The 16320-nt window shown below is 46.1% G+C and overlaps 1 protein-coding gene across 2 annotated transcripts in view; it reads right to left on the bottom strand.

Moving 5' to 3' along the window:
- GRID1 (glutamate ionotropic receptor delta type subunit 1) overlaps window positions 1-16320 on the bottom strand; it is an 842873-nt gene that overhangs the window by 725126 nt on the left and 101427 nt on the right. The gene's annotated exons all lie outside the window — the stretch shown is intronic.

The raw sequence follows: 16320 nt of genomic DNA, 5'->3' as shown, positions 1-16320 counted from the left end.
CTGGGGAAGCCCTCTGCATCATACGGAATTTTAATAAAAAAAGAATAGCATGGGTGTATGTATTTGGGGCCTGAATGACTTAAGTCATTATTTCATGTCCTCACATCACTGGGCCCCTGGAGGCCCAACCTGGTCCAGGCTCGGATCCAGACCCTGGTCCATCCCTGGCTGGTGATCTTATCTAAAGGCAAGTTGAAGAGGGGGATATTTATTTCCAGCCTTGCCTTCCACTGGACCCTGTCACCTGCCACAAAAAAACTACTAGGGAGGCCACTGGGGTGAATTCCAACAGAAACATTCATTTTAGCCGCCATTCAGTCAATCAATTGTATTCATTGAGCACTTAGTATGTTGCAGAGCACTGTACTAAGACTTGAGAGAGTACAGTACAACAGAATTAGCAGACATGCCCCCTGTCCATAATAAGCTTTCCATCTACCATTCTCTAAAGGACAAGACTGGTACCTCTTGCTCACCTCCTTCTAAAGGTCTTTTGGGTAATGTAGACTTCACTCCATGTCCCTAGTCACTCCATCTCCTATCTCTGCCGGGGAATCAGAGCATCATCCCAAAAGAGATGGCCATTCCTGCCCTCACTTCCCCATGCTCCAAGCAGGCAGGGGTCCCTCAGAGCCTTTCACAGGGTTCAAGCAGAGCCAAGGACGTGGGAGAAAATGGGAGAGGAGAACATTCAGACATCAGCTGTCAATCAGGGAGCAGCCCAGCCTAATCAGGAGGGCACCCCCATGGGCCCGCTGTCTAACCTCTACAAACCTACCCTAGATTTTTCTGGGCAAATGGATACAGTTGTGATAAACAAAACTACAAGCTACCAACTCTTTTCCAGATAGGATGAAGGACTCTACTTCTATAGGATGGGATAAACTTGTATCATTCGACCTGGTTAGGTGAACAATAGTCAATTATTCTCCAACTCCTCTGAAAAGAGAACAGAGTGGTGAACTGAAACTACAGAATGAGGGATTCAGGTTAGATGAAAGAGTAGATGGGAGATGAGAGGCACTGGAGAAGATTTCCAAGCCAGGGACTCCTTCCTCCCACTCCCCTAGGCCCCATAGAGGGCTTCAAAAATCAGAGAGGTTCCCATCTATTTGTCCAAATGAAGATCTAAATATACTTGCAATTCTCTAGATTGCAAGCTCATTCTGGGCAGGGAATGTGTCTACCACCAAAGCAAGCATTCAATAAATATCACTGATTGACTGATTGAAATAACTGGATCCTTTGAGTTCACTTTCAAGGAAAGTAATCTAAGTAGTTCAGCAACACAGAACCCTGATCTAGAGAGCCCTAAGTAATCAATTAATCAGGCAAAGGTATTAAGCGCATGTTGTGTGTACAGCAAGGTAGTAAGCACTTAGGAGAGTATAATGCAACAAAATTGGTAGACACATTCCCTGCCCACAAGGAGCAATCTAGATCTTCTCTGAAAAATCCCACTAACCGACTTAAGGTAGTCACTGCTTGGGGATAAATTGCCTTCATTTTTACACGCCCCTGTTTTCAGGAGTTCAAATGTTTTGCAAAATCCCTTTTCATCTGAAATCCTTGGTATTTTTTCCTGCTGAAAGGTGCACGTTAAAAACCAAAGAGAGTTTGATCATGGGGATAAAAGAAAACACAGAGTGGTGTTTCCCCTTCTGAGAATATTTTCTGGTGCTTTAAGTTTTCTTCAAATCTTGGAAGCTCCAAAATAGGTTGCCTTTTGAGTAGAGATTCCATTTCGATAAAAATTTACGTTTTAATAATGGCAGTGAAAAATGATAAAAAAAAGCACATCAAGTTTGGGCTTATGATGCCCAATTCTGTTTATGCCTCTGCTGTATCTAATAAAAAGAGCCATCATTCTTCTCTAGAGTATTGAAATTACCCTTCATTAGTTAGCAAAAGAGAAACAATTGCTTTTGTTTCATTCCTGGGTGCTAATTGGTACTTTTCTTCAACAAGGGTGCTTTATGCAAATGCATCACATTTTGGTGGATGAAGATAACTCAAAAAAACCTCCCTAAACAAGCTACAGATGGTTCTTCATTCTCTGGGTTTTCTTGTTTCCATTGTGTTCGCTAGGGGAGGTCAACTGGTCACACACAAAATAGCAGAGGGTGTGAATCTGAAGGAAGATTGGAAACTCATCATTAAAGAAGAAATAGCGGTAAAATAATAGTAATGCAGTAATATTGGTTTAGTGACCACTCCGTGGCTTCTTTGTGTAGTGAGAAGAATTAGAAAAAAAGTATTAGATCAGCTTCCTGCCCTCAACAAGCTTACAGTCAGTTAGAGAGAAGAAAAACCTAAATGTGATCTGGGGTGGCTTGATCTAGGGTAACAGACGGTTAATAAAGATACTTGTGCTATTTTTAAGTGTTTATTATGTGCCAGGCACTAGGCTAAGTGGTAGAGTAGATACAATACAATCAGAACACTGCCCTGGGAGTCAGAAGGACCTGGGTTCTAAACCTGGGTCTGCCCCCTGTCTGCTGCTGTGTGACCTTGGGCAAATCACTTCACTTCCCTAGGTCTCAGTTACCTCATCTGTAAAATGGGGATTAATACTGTAAGCCCCAAGTGGGACATGGACTACGTCCAACCTGATTAGCTTGTATATGCTTGCATCTGAGTACAGTGCCTGGCATATAGTAAGCTCAACAAATACCATTAATAAAATAAAAGAAAAATCAGATACAGTCCCTATCCCCCATGGGGCTTACTATCTAAGGCAGACAGTGAACCGGTATTTGACCCCTATTCTACAGATGAAGAAATTTGAGACACAGAGAAGTTAAGCAACTTCTTATACACAATTATGCACACATCATATCCTGCCTTGACTAAGCAGCATGGCATAGTGGATGGAGCACGGGCCAGGGAGTCAGAAGGTCATGGGTTCTAATCCTGCTCCTTCACTCTGCTGTGTGATCTTGGGCAAGTCATTTCACTTCTGTGTGCCTCAGTTACCTCATATGTAAAATGGAGATTGAGACTGTGAGCCCCACGTGGAACAGGAACTGTGTCAAAACCAATTTGCTTGTAATAATAATAATACTAATAATTATGGTGTTTGTTAAGCGCTTACTATGTGCCAAGCACTGCTCTAAGTGCTGGGGTAGATACAAGGTAATCAGGTTGCCCCACATGGGGCTCACGGTTCTAAATCCCCATTTATATACCTCATGGTTTTCAACCCAGTGCTTAGTACAGTGCCTGGCATACAGTAAGCACTTAATAAATGCCACAATTATTATCATTATTATTTCATCAGCCTCCTCACTGACATCTTTGTCTTCTGTCTCCCATACTCCAGTCCATACTTCACTCTGCTGCTGGGATCGTTTTTCTAAAAAACCGTTCAGCCCACATCACCCTACTCCTCAAGATTCTCCAGGAGTTGCCCATCCACCTCCACATTAAACAGAAACCTCATACCATTGGCTTTAAAGAATCAATCAGATCACCCCCTCCTGTCTTACCTCAATGATCTACTACAGCACACGTCATTCCAGTAGTCCCAGCTTGCTCAGTGTGCGCCAATCTAGTCTACCTTGCCCCCAAACCCTTTTCCACATCCTTCTTCTGGCCTGGAACTCCCTCCCCCTCCATATATGTCAGACCACAACTTGCCCCACCTTAAAAGCCTTATTAAGGTCACATTTCCTCCAAGATCACTTCCACAATTAATCTCTCTTTTCCCTGTCTCCCTTTCCCTGTGTGTCATCTGTGCATTTGGATCTTTATCCTTTACCCATTTCCAAAACAGAACTCCTATCTTCCTACCCACACACTGTCTTTCCCTTGACTTTCTATAGACAGCACCACCATTCTTCCTGTCTCACAAGCCTGGGACCTCGGCATTATCCTTGACTAATCTCTCTCATTCAACCTATATATTCAATCTATCACTAAATTCTGTTAGTCCGACCTTCACAACATCGCTAAAATCTACCCTCTCCTCTTCTTCCAAACAGCCACCATGTTAATCCAAACACTTATTTTATCCTATCTTGATAACTGCATCAGCCTCCTTGCTGAACTCCCGCTTCCTCTCTCTCTCTACTCCAGTCCATATTTCACTCTGCTGCCCAGATCATTTTCCTACAAAAAACATTCAGTCCATGTTTCTCCACTCCTTGAGAACCTCTAGTGGCTGCTCACCCACCTCCACATTGAACAGAAACTCCGTAGTCTAGGCTCTAAAGCATTCAATCACCTTTCCCGCTCCTACCTCACCTCACTACTCTCCTATTACAACCCAGCCTCCATACTTAACTCTTCCAATGCCAACCTACTCACTATACCTCAGTGTTGTCTATCTCCCTGCCGATCTCTCACCCATTTCCTTCCTCAGCTCTGGAATACCCTCCCCCTTCATAACTGACAATTAATTAGTCTCCCCATCTTCAAAGCCTTATGATGGTGCATCTCCTCCAAGAGTCCTTCCCTAAGCCTTCATTTCCTCTTTTCCCACTTCTTTCTAGTCACCCTGATTTGCTCCCTATATACACCCCCCCTCCATTAAGCCCCACAACACTTATGTACACATCCATAATCTATTTATTTATATTAATGTCTGCTTCCCCACTCTAAAGTGTAAGCTTGCTGTGGGCAGGGAATGTATATACCAATCTGTTATATTGTACTCTCCCAAGTACAGTACAGTACAGTACAGTACTCTGCTTAATGTAATTGCTCAATAAATAGAATTGATTGATTGATTCTGGACATTTGGTATTCACCCCACCTTTGGCCTCACTGCACATATACCATAATTCATTTATTTATTGTAATCACTGGATCCCCCTCAAAACTGTAAGCTCCTTGTGGGCAGAGAATGTGTCTACCAACTCTATTACATTATTCTCTCACAAGCACTTAGTACAGTGATCTGCACACAGTAAATGGATCAGTAAATACCACACATAGATTGATTGACAGGACCAAGGTCAAACAGCTGGCAAGTGGCAAAGCTAGGATTAAATTCAGGGTTCCTGACTCCCAGGCCCATATTCTCTCAGGGCTTGTTAGGGAAAGGTGTTGAGAGAACGATTGGAATGAGGGAAGAGACTAATTTTGGTGAAACAGAGAGGGGAGGGGAGAGTACCCCAAGTTAGGTGAGTGTTCTCAGCAAGGACTGAGGGGCTGAAAATTTCAGGTGGAGGAGGCATTGGGAAGGTTAGGCTAAGTCAAGAAGGGGCCAGGTTATGTAACCACTTCCCAAGCCATTTATCTTCCAAACTGCTCTTCTCAGTGGGTTAGTCTTATCCCCACTTCACTGAAGAGGAAACAGAGGCCCAAGACAGGGTGTCAGGAAAATAAGGACAGGCCAGCCAACCCAAGATTAGCTCAGGACAAGGGCACTGAGCAACTCCAACCAAACATTGGAGACCCCAGGGTCCTGCTGCCTCTGAGAAAAGGGAGAAGAAGGATTGTTGTACACAGCTTCAGCTTCCCTCAGCCCAACAGTCCAGATGGGAGCAAGCAGAGTCCGACATGGCTTCTGGATTTGCTTTGGAGCCAGATTCACACAAAGAATCATCGACCCAAGGCAGGGTTAGTCCTCAGAATCCACAAAATTTGGTGACCCCCGCTCTGTGAGCTGCCGCCTGAGAACCAACCAGCCCCCTTGAGAGATGTCAGGTTCCTATAAGTTACAATTGATGAGGCTGCCTCTTGTCAGGGTCGGTTCTGTGAATTTGCTCTGAAATGAAATAATAATGATGATGGTATTTGTTAAGCACATACTATGTGCCAAGCACTGTTCTAAGCACTGGGATAGATACAACATCCCTGGGATAGATATAGTCCCTGTCCCTCACCGGGCTCACAGTCTTAATCCTCATTTTACAGATGAAGTAATTGAGGTACAGAGAAGTGAAGTGATTTGCCCAAGGCCACACAGCAGACAAGTGACAGAGCGAGGATTAGAACCCATGATCTTCTGACTCTCGAGCCTGTGCTCTATCGACTATACCATGAAATATGCCAGTAGTTCCCCTCAGAAGATCAGGACCTCTTTGGAAACCCCCAAGAAACACTGCCCCATTGAAAGTGAAAGCTGGGAGTCAGGTCTGCATCACTGGCCTCGTTCTCTTGGAAAGGCCATAAAATAAAAAGGGAGAGGGGAGGGCAAAGCCAGTCCAACCAGCAGGCAGAGGAGGGATGAACAAACAAACACAATCTTGGAGCAAGTGTGGGGGTGACCACAGAGTTTCATGGAGAGGCTATTGGGAATCTGGTGGCCTCTACCCAAGCCCAGTAGTCCTAAAGCCTCCAGGCAGCCTCCAGAGGATCTACTGAGTGAATGAGACAAGGTCCTGGAGTTGGAGCAAAGCAAGATGGAGACAGACCTTGAGCCAGAGGGAATGTGGAAAGGACTGGGAGAGCAACATGGGAAGACAGCTGCAGCCAAGTACTGCCCTGGGAGTCTGAGAGGCTGAACCCAACACCCCCAAATGCAGCTTATCCTCCTGATGTACCCAAGACCTCAGTAGGGACTGCCAAGGGCTGGTTGGTCAGTGATATTTATTGAGCACTTATTGTCTGCAAAGCACTTTTCTAAGTGATTAGGAGGGTACAAAACAATAGAGACAGGCTGGGTTCTTTTCTCTCTGTCCTGTTCTTCCACTGAGAGCTGAAAGCCCACCTTGCTTGCACCCTGTGGGGGGAGGGAAGGGAGATATTTAGCCTTGGTTCTTTCCTGCTGATGCTTGTTGGCAGAAGAGCCTGTTCCAACTCTTCTCCTTCCCTGTAAAAATAATCACAGACTCCAAGGACATACACAGGACACCCAATCTGCTGACAGGGCCCTGGCACCCACATCATCACAAACACATATGGAGGAGGGGGACTTTAGAGTTCACAAGAACTGATCTTCTTTCAAACAGCCAGACTCCTCTCCCAGAGTTTACAAACTCTCTCCCTGGTTCTAGACGGCAAGTTTCTGCATCTGTAAACTCTTTCGGAATGACACTCAGTGCAGTCTCCTTAAAATCAGTGTATTCCTGGGCTTCCACCATGTGTGAAAGCCAGTAATAAGCAGCCTGGCTCTGATTTCCATCTTCAAGGCCCATTTAAATATCTGTGCCCTTCAATGTGATTCCTCCAGCCATGATTTCTCGCCTCCTGCCCATTTTCTCCACCCACGTGCTCTAATCCTCAGTTGACCATATTTGCCTTTTGGGTCTCCTTGCTGTTTTGTCAATGAGATTGTCTTGTTTCATAAGTGTCTCCCTTAGTGCAGGGAAACCAGGTCACAATTGGCTGAATCTCCATTGGCTCCTGATGAAAGTGGGTGGCAACTCTGCCACAGGCAGGGATTCTTGGGGCTTTCCCAGCCAGTGAATTGGACTTCCTTCATGTTCAGAGGAAGTGGAACCAACAGGGCATGGATTGCTTGAGCCTAAGTCTCCTAGAAACACCCTGAAAGCTTTGGCTGGATGGTATTCCAACATTCAGATCCCCTCTCAGGGAGTCAGAAAGGAGAGAGAAACATGCTGAGAATAGACTTCCTGTGGAGAGTGCCAGTGGCATTATCTGCCCTGCCCATGGTTATCAAGACTTTAATCCCTGGATTTCATTTAATTGATGGCTCTTATTTTCCTGACAAAAAACCCAACTCCAGCTTCTCTCGGAATTCTCTAGTGGCTCTCTGACTCACACCTTCAATATCACTGTGACCCCAAAGGTTGACTTGGGACAAGCCTACCAAAATGTTGGGTACCAGGAAGGAGGTGATGTGACCCACACTGGGTCCTGAGCCTCTAGGGACTTGAAAGTGAGGCAGAGGGCCTCTCTCCTTCCAGACTTCAGGTGCCTGTGCTGCTAATAAATAATAATGACAATCCATGATTTTTGTTCAGTACTATGTGCCAAGCATTATATTAAGCTCTGGGGTGGATACAAGATAATCATATTGGACACAGTTCCTGTCCCTCACAGGGTTCACAGTCTAAGAGGGAGGGAGCACAAGTATATAATCCCCATTTCACAGATGAGGAAGCAGAAGTCATGTAACTTGTCCAAGTTCACATAGCAGACAAGCGGTGGAGCTGGGATTTCCTAACTCCCATTCCTGGGCCTTTTCCCCTGCCAGAGACTCTGAGAGATTATTGTACCACCCAGGGAGTAGAAAGGTGCCTCTGTGCTTAAAGATGTTGATTTTATCAGAGCCATTTGCTCCCTGATGGACAGCTGTGCTTCTAGTCACTTGTTTCTGCTAAACCAGACACCATTCCAATAAAAACCCTGTATTTCTTGCAAACAATTTTCCTCTTTACAATCTCACAAATTAATTCCCTTTTCCCTGCACTGACTTTCTGCCTGATAATCTAACTCCTAACCTATCCCCATCCGTAAACTAAATGATCCGTAAACCATTTCCCATCTCTTGCCTAATGCACGAAAATTACTTTTCTGTTTTTTCCCTGCTTTGTCTTTTCCTTCTAATGACAGTGCTCATCTTCTTCCCTCCTCCTCCTTTCCCAGAGAGTTGGTCTCTCTCCCCTCATTCCTCCTAATGACTCCACTTCCTTTGCCCGGTAGTCGCCAATCAATCCCAGAACACTGCCTTTGGGCTTACAGCCTCATTACCCCCAGCGCCCAATGCCCAGACCTCTGCCTGAGCCACTCCAGGGCCCGAGGAACCTTTGCCCTCCTATGGATGGAGGCCCAAAAGCCCTTAGATGAGAGAGGCATCAGGTCCATGGCGCCTGACTGACTTTCCTGCCATCTGTGGCTGGACCAAAGCAGTGACCCAGGTGGGGGCCAGTTGAAGTTGTCATGGCAACTCACTTGCAAGCAGGTAACAGATTGAGGTTCTGCTGACCATGCCGATGGAAAGGAGGGGAGTGTAGCATTGCGAACTCCCCAGAACTGGTCTGCTCCCTTTCCTCCCTGATGCCCCTTTTTCTATGTCACCATCCTCCCTTCTGTACTCTGACCCCCATAGGGCTTGGCTTTCAGGCCCATAGGGGTGATGGGAGCGAAGACCCCTATAGCTGTGTGAACTGAACAACCAGTCTCACTCACCCCAGGCTTCAGGAGTCTCCAGTCAGGTCTGAGAAGACTCCAAATGGAGGCTTTCCAGCCTAGTAGCTCTTTGAAGTCCACCACTCCTAGTCCTTACTCCACTTCCAATAGAATCCCTGCTCCCTTTCCACCCTCTGGACTTCAAGTCAATTTCCCAATCTCCACTTCAGACTCCTCTATTGCATGCCCCAGAGTTAGGAGCAGATTCAGTTGGAGCCAAAGCAGAGTCATCACAGGACTCCCGCTCCTACGGCCAGGTCATTGGCCAAGTCTAGCAAGCGTTGTCCCTTGGAGCACTTCACTGGCACTCCTCCTGCACATCAAGATGTTCTGTCAGCCCGGAGAACTGTGGCCTTGCCTTTGGATTGCTGTCCCTCTTCTGGAGCCGGAGGCCCCACAGTCACACGCATGGATCCCCAGAGGCTGGAAGCCTCCTCAATCACGCACCTGGACCCCCAGAAGCTGGAAGCCTCCTGGTCACACACATGGACCCCCAAAGGCTGGAAGCTTCCCAGTCACCACATGGACCCCCAGAGGCTCGAAACTCCCCGGTCACACATGTGGACTGGTGGCCCCTGGTCACGTTCATGGTCCCTCAGAGTCTGAAAGCACATCCGTCGGTCACACACACGGATCCCCGGGTGCTAGTGGCCCCTCTCTCTCTCTCTCTTTCTCTCTCACACACACACACACACACACACACACACACACACACATATCTCTGGAAGATGGAGGCCCACCCAGTCACGCACATAGACCCCTGATCCTGGAGGTCCCCCGGCTAACAGACCCCCAGAGGCTGGACACCTCCCACTCACACACACACATACAGAAACACACACACACAGCCCCCCAGAGGCCTCGAGTCACACAGATCCCTGAAGCTTGGAGGACCCTCAGGTAGACTCTGAGGAGGGAACCTGCTGCTGTTTCAGAGCTTTCTGAAGGCTAGCGGAGTGGACTAGGGATGTTCTTCTCTTAGGAAGGAGAGTCAAGCATCATAGAAAAGGAAGGTCTCTGACGTCACACTGCCACATTGTAGGCTCCATCTCTGTGACAGCTTTGTGTTGGAGTTTGAGTTTAATCCAGCCCCCGGGATTTTAAAATCCAACTCTGAATCCATCCACCAGGGACAGCCTTCCCTCTAGAATCAGGGTGTGTTTCGACCAGAATGAGATTCCCCCCTTGCTCAGGGATTTTCCCCCATTAAACTGTGAGCTCCTTGAGGGAAAGGCCTGTATCAACAGCTCTTCTAAATGGTTCCCAGTTGCTCAATACAGTACTCAAGCGTGGCTCAGTGGAAAGAGCACGGGCTTGGGAGTCAGAGGTCATGGGTTCGAATCCCAGCTCTGCCACCTGTTAGCTGTGTGACTGTGGGCAAGTCACTTCACTTCTCTGTGCCTCAGTTACCTCATCTGAAAAATGGGGATTAACCGAGAGCCTCACGTGGGACAATCTGATTACCCTGTATCTACAGCACAGTGCTTACAACAGTGCTCTGCACATAGTAAGCACTTAAATACCAACATTATTATTATTATTACTCTGCATTAAGTAGGCAACATAGTATAGTACTCTTTTGTTCAACTGGCATCTGGTAGTGTTCTGCACACAAGTACAAATTATGTCCAAAACTGAGCCCCTCATCTTCCCACTCAAACCCTGTCCTCCTCTTGATTTTATCATCTTTGGAAACAGCACCACCACCCTCCCTATGTCATGAAACCATAACCTGGGCATTATCCTCAACTCAGCCCTCTCATTCAACCTACATTCTGTCACCAAATCCTATCAGTTCAACCTTCACATCACTAAAATCTACCCTTTCCTCTCCATCCAAACTTATCACGTTAATCCAAACAGGTATCCTACCCTGCCTTTACTACTGCATCAGCCTCCTTGCTGACCTCCCCACCTCCTGTCTCTCTCCAATCCAGTCCATTCTTCACTTTGCTGCCAGTCTGTTTCCCCACTCCTCAGGAACCTCCAGTGGTTGCCCATCCACCTCCTCAAATGGAAAAACCTTAACCACTGGCTTTAAAACACTCAATCACCTACTACAACCCAGCCTGCATACTTTGCTCCTCTAATGCCAACCCTCTCACCACCGATTCCTCATCGCCACTCTGGCCTAGCTTCCTTTTCACATTCAATATTCATTCTCCAGTGGCTTAGTGGAAAGAGCATGGGCTTGGGAGTCAGAGGTCATGGGTTCTAATTCTGGCTCTGCTGCTTGTCAGCTGTGTGACCTTGGGCAAGTCACTTAACTTCTCTGTTGCTTCAGTTCCCTCATCTGTAAAATGGGGATGAAGACTGTGAGCCCTACGTGGGACAACCTGATGACCTTGTATCTAACCCAGCACTTAGAACAGTGTTGTCACATAGTAAATGCTTAACAAATACCAACATTATTATTATTATTCATAGGTTTATTAAAATCACATCTCTTTCAAAAGGCCTGCCTCAACTAAGCCCCCATTTCCTCTTCTCCATCACCCTTAAACTTGGATTTGCACATTTTATTCACTCTAATCTCAGTCCCATGGCATTTATGTACATATCCGTATTTCATTTATTTATATGTCTGTCTTTCCCTCTACGTTATAAGCTCACTGTGGGCAGGGAATGCATCTAACAATTCTGTTATATTGTACTCTCGCAAGAATTTAATACTGTGTTCAACCTGAAGTAAATGCTCAATAAATATGATTCATAGATTGAAGTACAGTGATGTGAACAGAGTAGGTACTCAGCACACAGTAAGTGTTCAGTACAGAAGCAGCATGACCTAGTGGAAGCCTATTGGAAAGAGTAGGAGTCAGAAGGCCTGAATTCCAATCCACCACTGCTATTTGCCTCATGTAACTTGGGTAAGTCACTGAATTTCTCTGTGCTTCAGTTTCCCGCTCTATAAAATAGTGATTAAATACTCGTTCTCCTTTCCTTTTAGACTGGGAGTCCCCTGTGGGACAAGGATTGTGTCCAATCTGATTGAACTATACCTAGCCCAGTGCTTGAGTCATAGTACATGCTTAAATATACTATTATTATTATTCATTCAGTTGTATTATTACAGTGCTCTGAACACATCAGGCACTTAGAAAAGTGCTTTTCACAGCACAAGCACTTAATTACATATTGGGAGCACTGATATTGTTGATGCTTTGCTAACAACATATTTGTGTGAGACTGAACGACACACTAGGTTTCATTTATTCATTGTCATATTTATTGAGCACTTACTGTATGCAGAGCACTGTACTAAGCACTTGGAAAGTACAATTCAGCAAGAAAGAGAGACAATCCCTGTCCACAACAGGCTCACTGTCTAGAAGGAGGGGAAAAAGACATTAAAACAAGTAAACAGGCATCAATAGTATCAATATAAATAAATGGAATTATAGATATATATGCACATCAGAAGTAAACAAGCGTTAATATAAATAGAATTATAGATATTTACAAATATACATAAGTGCTGTGGGGCAGGGGGGTAGAGCAAAGGGAGAGGGTCAAGGCTATGGGGGGAAGGGGAGCTAAGGAAAAGGGGGACTTAGTCTGGGAAGGCCTCTGGACTCTGGTTCAGGCTGTGGATTATTCATTGGCTGTGATAATAATAATAATAATAAATACTTGATAAGCATTTAATATGTACCAAGTTCTGTATTAAACATTGGAGTAGATACAAGATAATCAGACCAGTCACAGTCTCTGTCCCACATGGAGCTCAGAGTCCTAATCCCCATTTTACAGATGAGCAAAGTGAGGCACTGAGAAGTCAACTGACTTGCCCAGGATCACGGAACAGGCAAGTGGCAAGGATGGGATTATCAATAATAATAATAATAATAATAATAATAATAACTGTGGCATTTGTTAAGTGCTCACTGTGTGTCAAACACTGTACTAAGTGCTGGGGTAGATACAAGATAACCAGGTTGGACACAGTCCCCGTCCCACATGAGGCTCACAGTCTTAACCACAATTTTATAGGTGAGGTAACTGAGCACAGAGCAGTGACTTGCCCAAGGTCACACAGCAGTCAATTGGCAGGTCCAGGATTCGAACCCAGGTCCCCTGACTCCCAGGCCTGTGATCTTTCCACTAAGCCATCCTGCCCTCTGACTCTCCACTCATGGTCTTTCCACTAGCCCTCACTGCTTCTCTGATTTTCAGTTAACCAACAGGATACTAGTGGAAAATGGATTCTTCAGTTCAACAAACTTACAAGGCAGGGCTCCATCCACCATCTCCTCCCCTTGATTCGTGTTCTCTTCCCAGGCTTCGAGGACTCAGTGACAGAAATTGTTACTGACTCTCCAAGCGGCTTCATCAGCATAACTAGGCGGTCGCATGGCACCCGTGTGAAGAGAAGCCGAGTTAGTTCTATATACAGAGTCCTTCTTAAATACACACCGAAGCTGCTGGCTGTTTAAGCGGTCAGGACAAACAAGACAATTAGAGCTTTCTTCCGTCTTCTCTCCATGTTTTAGCATGCCGATACCTGCATTTATGAACACTGAGGGACCGAGCTGATCCTAATTGGGTCTTATTACAAGTAGGAAATGGAAATGATCTCAAGGCGAAGCAGAGCAGTCTCCCCCATCTCTTTTTCAGCTCCTACCTAGAACCAAGCGCTAGGGAACTTTGAAACAAATCAAACTTAACTGACTGCGTGGTGTGCCTCCTCCATAAAGGAGCAGGGAGCAGGATCGTCTTCCCACTCGGGTTCCTGGAATTGAAAGAACAGGGGCGTTTTCTGATGGAATTTGCTTCTCAGCATTCATGGGGAGGTTTCTGCAGACTCTGACCAGATGGAACTCTGACCAGCTGGATTCCTCGGCCTGGTTCAGGCTTCCCAAGGCTCCCCACATCCAGGTTTCTTCTGAATCCTGTTCTAGAAGGGATGTTGGCTGTGAACAGGGAGAGAGAGTCTCATTCACTTCTCCCCTGAGAACACGACTGTCCATCTGGGTCTGACCCTTGGAGGGGCTCTACCATGGTTGGCTGCCCCTGAGTCCCAGAACACTTACTGCCCTTCCTCGGAAGGAAAGTGAAAAGCAGCATGGCCTACTGGAAAAGAACGTGGGCTTGGGACTCAAGGAACCTGGGAACAAATCCTGGCTCTGGCTCTTGCCTGCTATGTTGGTATTTGTTAAGCGCTTACTATGTGCCGAGCACTGTTCTAAGCGCTGGGGTAGACACAGGGGAATCAAGTTGTCCCACGTGGGGCTCACAATCTTAATCCCCATTTTACAGATGAGGTAACTGAGGCACCGAGAACTTAAGTGACTTGCCCAAAGTCACACAGCTGACAAGTGGCCGAGCAGGGATTCAAACCCATGACCTCTGACTCCAAAGCCCGTGCTCTTTCCACTGAGCCACGCTGCTTCTCTATTGACCTCAGACAAGTCACAAGTTCTCTGTGATTCATTTTCCTCTTCTGTAAGATGGGGATACAAAAGCTGTTCTCCCGCCTACTTAGATTGTGAGCCTCCTGTGGGACAGGGACTGTGCCTGATCTAATCATCATGAAGTTACCCCAGTGGTTAACATAGTGCTTAGTACATAGTAAGTGCTTAACAAATAACACAATTACTGCTGTTACTAAGGAGCAAGGGGAAAGGCATGTGGGTTCCTAACAGGAGAGTGGAGGGCTTCCTACCCATTTTCCTGGGGCTTTGGTCCTGCCTCAGAATCCCAGAGATGCCCTTATTTTCCTAGACCTCTCTCAGCTACCTTTGACACTGTGAACCATTCATTCCCTCCTCCTCAATCAGTGACTCAATAGTACTTATTGAGCACTTACTGCAGGCAGAACACTGTACTAGGCACTCAAAAACACAATCAGGCCTCAGTTTACCTGGCCTGGTACTAACCCACTCCTCCTCTTCTCAGTTTCATTCACTGGCTCCTCTTCTGCTTCTCATCCTTAAACTGTGAGTGTCCTCCAAGAGTCTGTTATAGGTCCTCTCCTCCTCACTACATGACTCTCTCAAGGAGCTAATCCACCCTCGTGGCTTCTGCTACTCCCACTTTGTGGTCAAATGCCAGATCTGCCTCTCCAGCCTTGACCTCTCACTTAAACTACACTCCTGCATCACCTCAGGTATCCAGGATATCTCCACTTAGATGTCCTACAAGCCCTCAAACTTAACATGTCTAAATTCAAACTGCTCATCATCCCCCTCTAGACTAAGTTCATTTTGTTCTTGTGTTTTTTGTTTTTGTCATGAGCCCCCCAGTTTGTACCAACCACGACCTTCCTTGGCTGAGGGAGCCTCAGTGACACCTAGTAGAGTTCAATCCACACCTCTGACCGCCAAGGTTAATGTGCAAAGCTTTTTCCTTAGTTTTACCAGCATACAAGGGACTGACATATATATATATATATATATACATATATATATATATATATATATACATATATATACACACTCACTCACTCACTCACTCCACCACCCAAGGGTCCAATATCAGTCTGTGGTCAAAGGAGCTTGTTCTGCCAATGCTTCTTCTTCTTCCCACTTCCAAATATTGCTCTCCAACTTGCTCCCATACCTCCAGATACCCCCATGCACACCTCAAAGCAACCACCTTTTATCTGTCTTAGGCATGGCAGCTGTGATTCCAAGGGGCAGTCATTGATTGTTCCAGGCCCATTACTGATTAGAACATGGAGAGAAAGCCCCGCCTCCCTCCATGCTCCAACCCCCACAGGCCAGCAATCACCTGCCTCAGGTAGATGCATCAGTGCCTTTGCAAAGTCTCTTCCTTGTTGTTTTTCACAGGAAATACATATAGTCATTAAAAAGGCAGCTTGCTGTGGGCTCACCACAGTTTTTATGGGTTTTGTTCAGCACTTACTGTGTGTCAAGCTCTGTTCTAAGCACTGAGATAGATACAATTTAATCAGGTTGGACCCAGTCCCTACCCCACCTGGGACTCACAGTCTAAGTAGGAGGGAGAATAGGTATTGAATCCCCATTGTACAGTTGAGGAAACTGAGGCACAGAGGAATGAAGTGACTTGCCCAAGGTCACCCTGCAAGCAAGTGGCAGAGGCAGGATAAGAACTCAGGGTCTCTCTCTCCCATGTCTATTCTCTTTCCATTGGGCTATGCTGCTTCTCACCATGGGCAAAAAACAGGTCTACCAACTCTGTTGTGTTGTGTTCTCCCAAGCACTTGGTAAGCACTCGATAAATACCACTGATTGATGGATCCATCCCTCCAAAATCTCCTCCCCCTCCTAACTTTCCTATTTCAGGTAATAACAC

This window comes from Ornithorhynchus anatinus, chromosome 3, assembly GCF_004115215.2.
Source record: "Ornithorhynchus anatinus isolate Pmale09 chromosome 3, mOrnAna1.pri.v4, whole genome shotgun sequence".
NCBI lineage: Eukaryota > Metazoa > Chordata > Mammalia > Monotremata > Ornithorhynchidae > Ornithorhynchus > Ornithorhynchus anatinus.
This window is presented reverse-complemented; position numbering and strand designations above follow the sequence as displayed.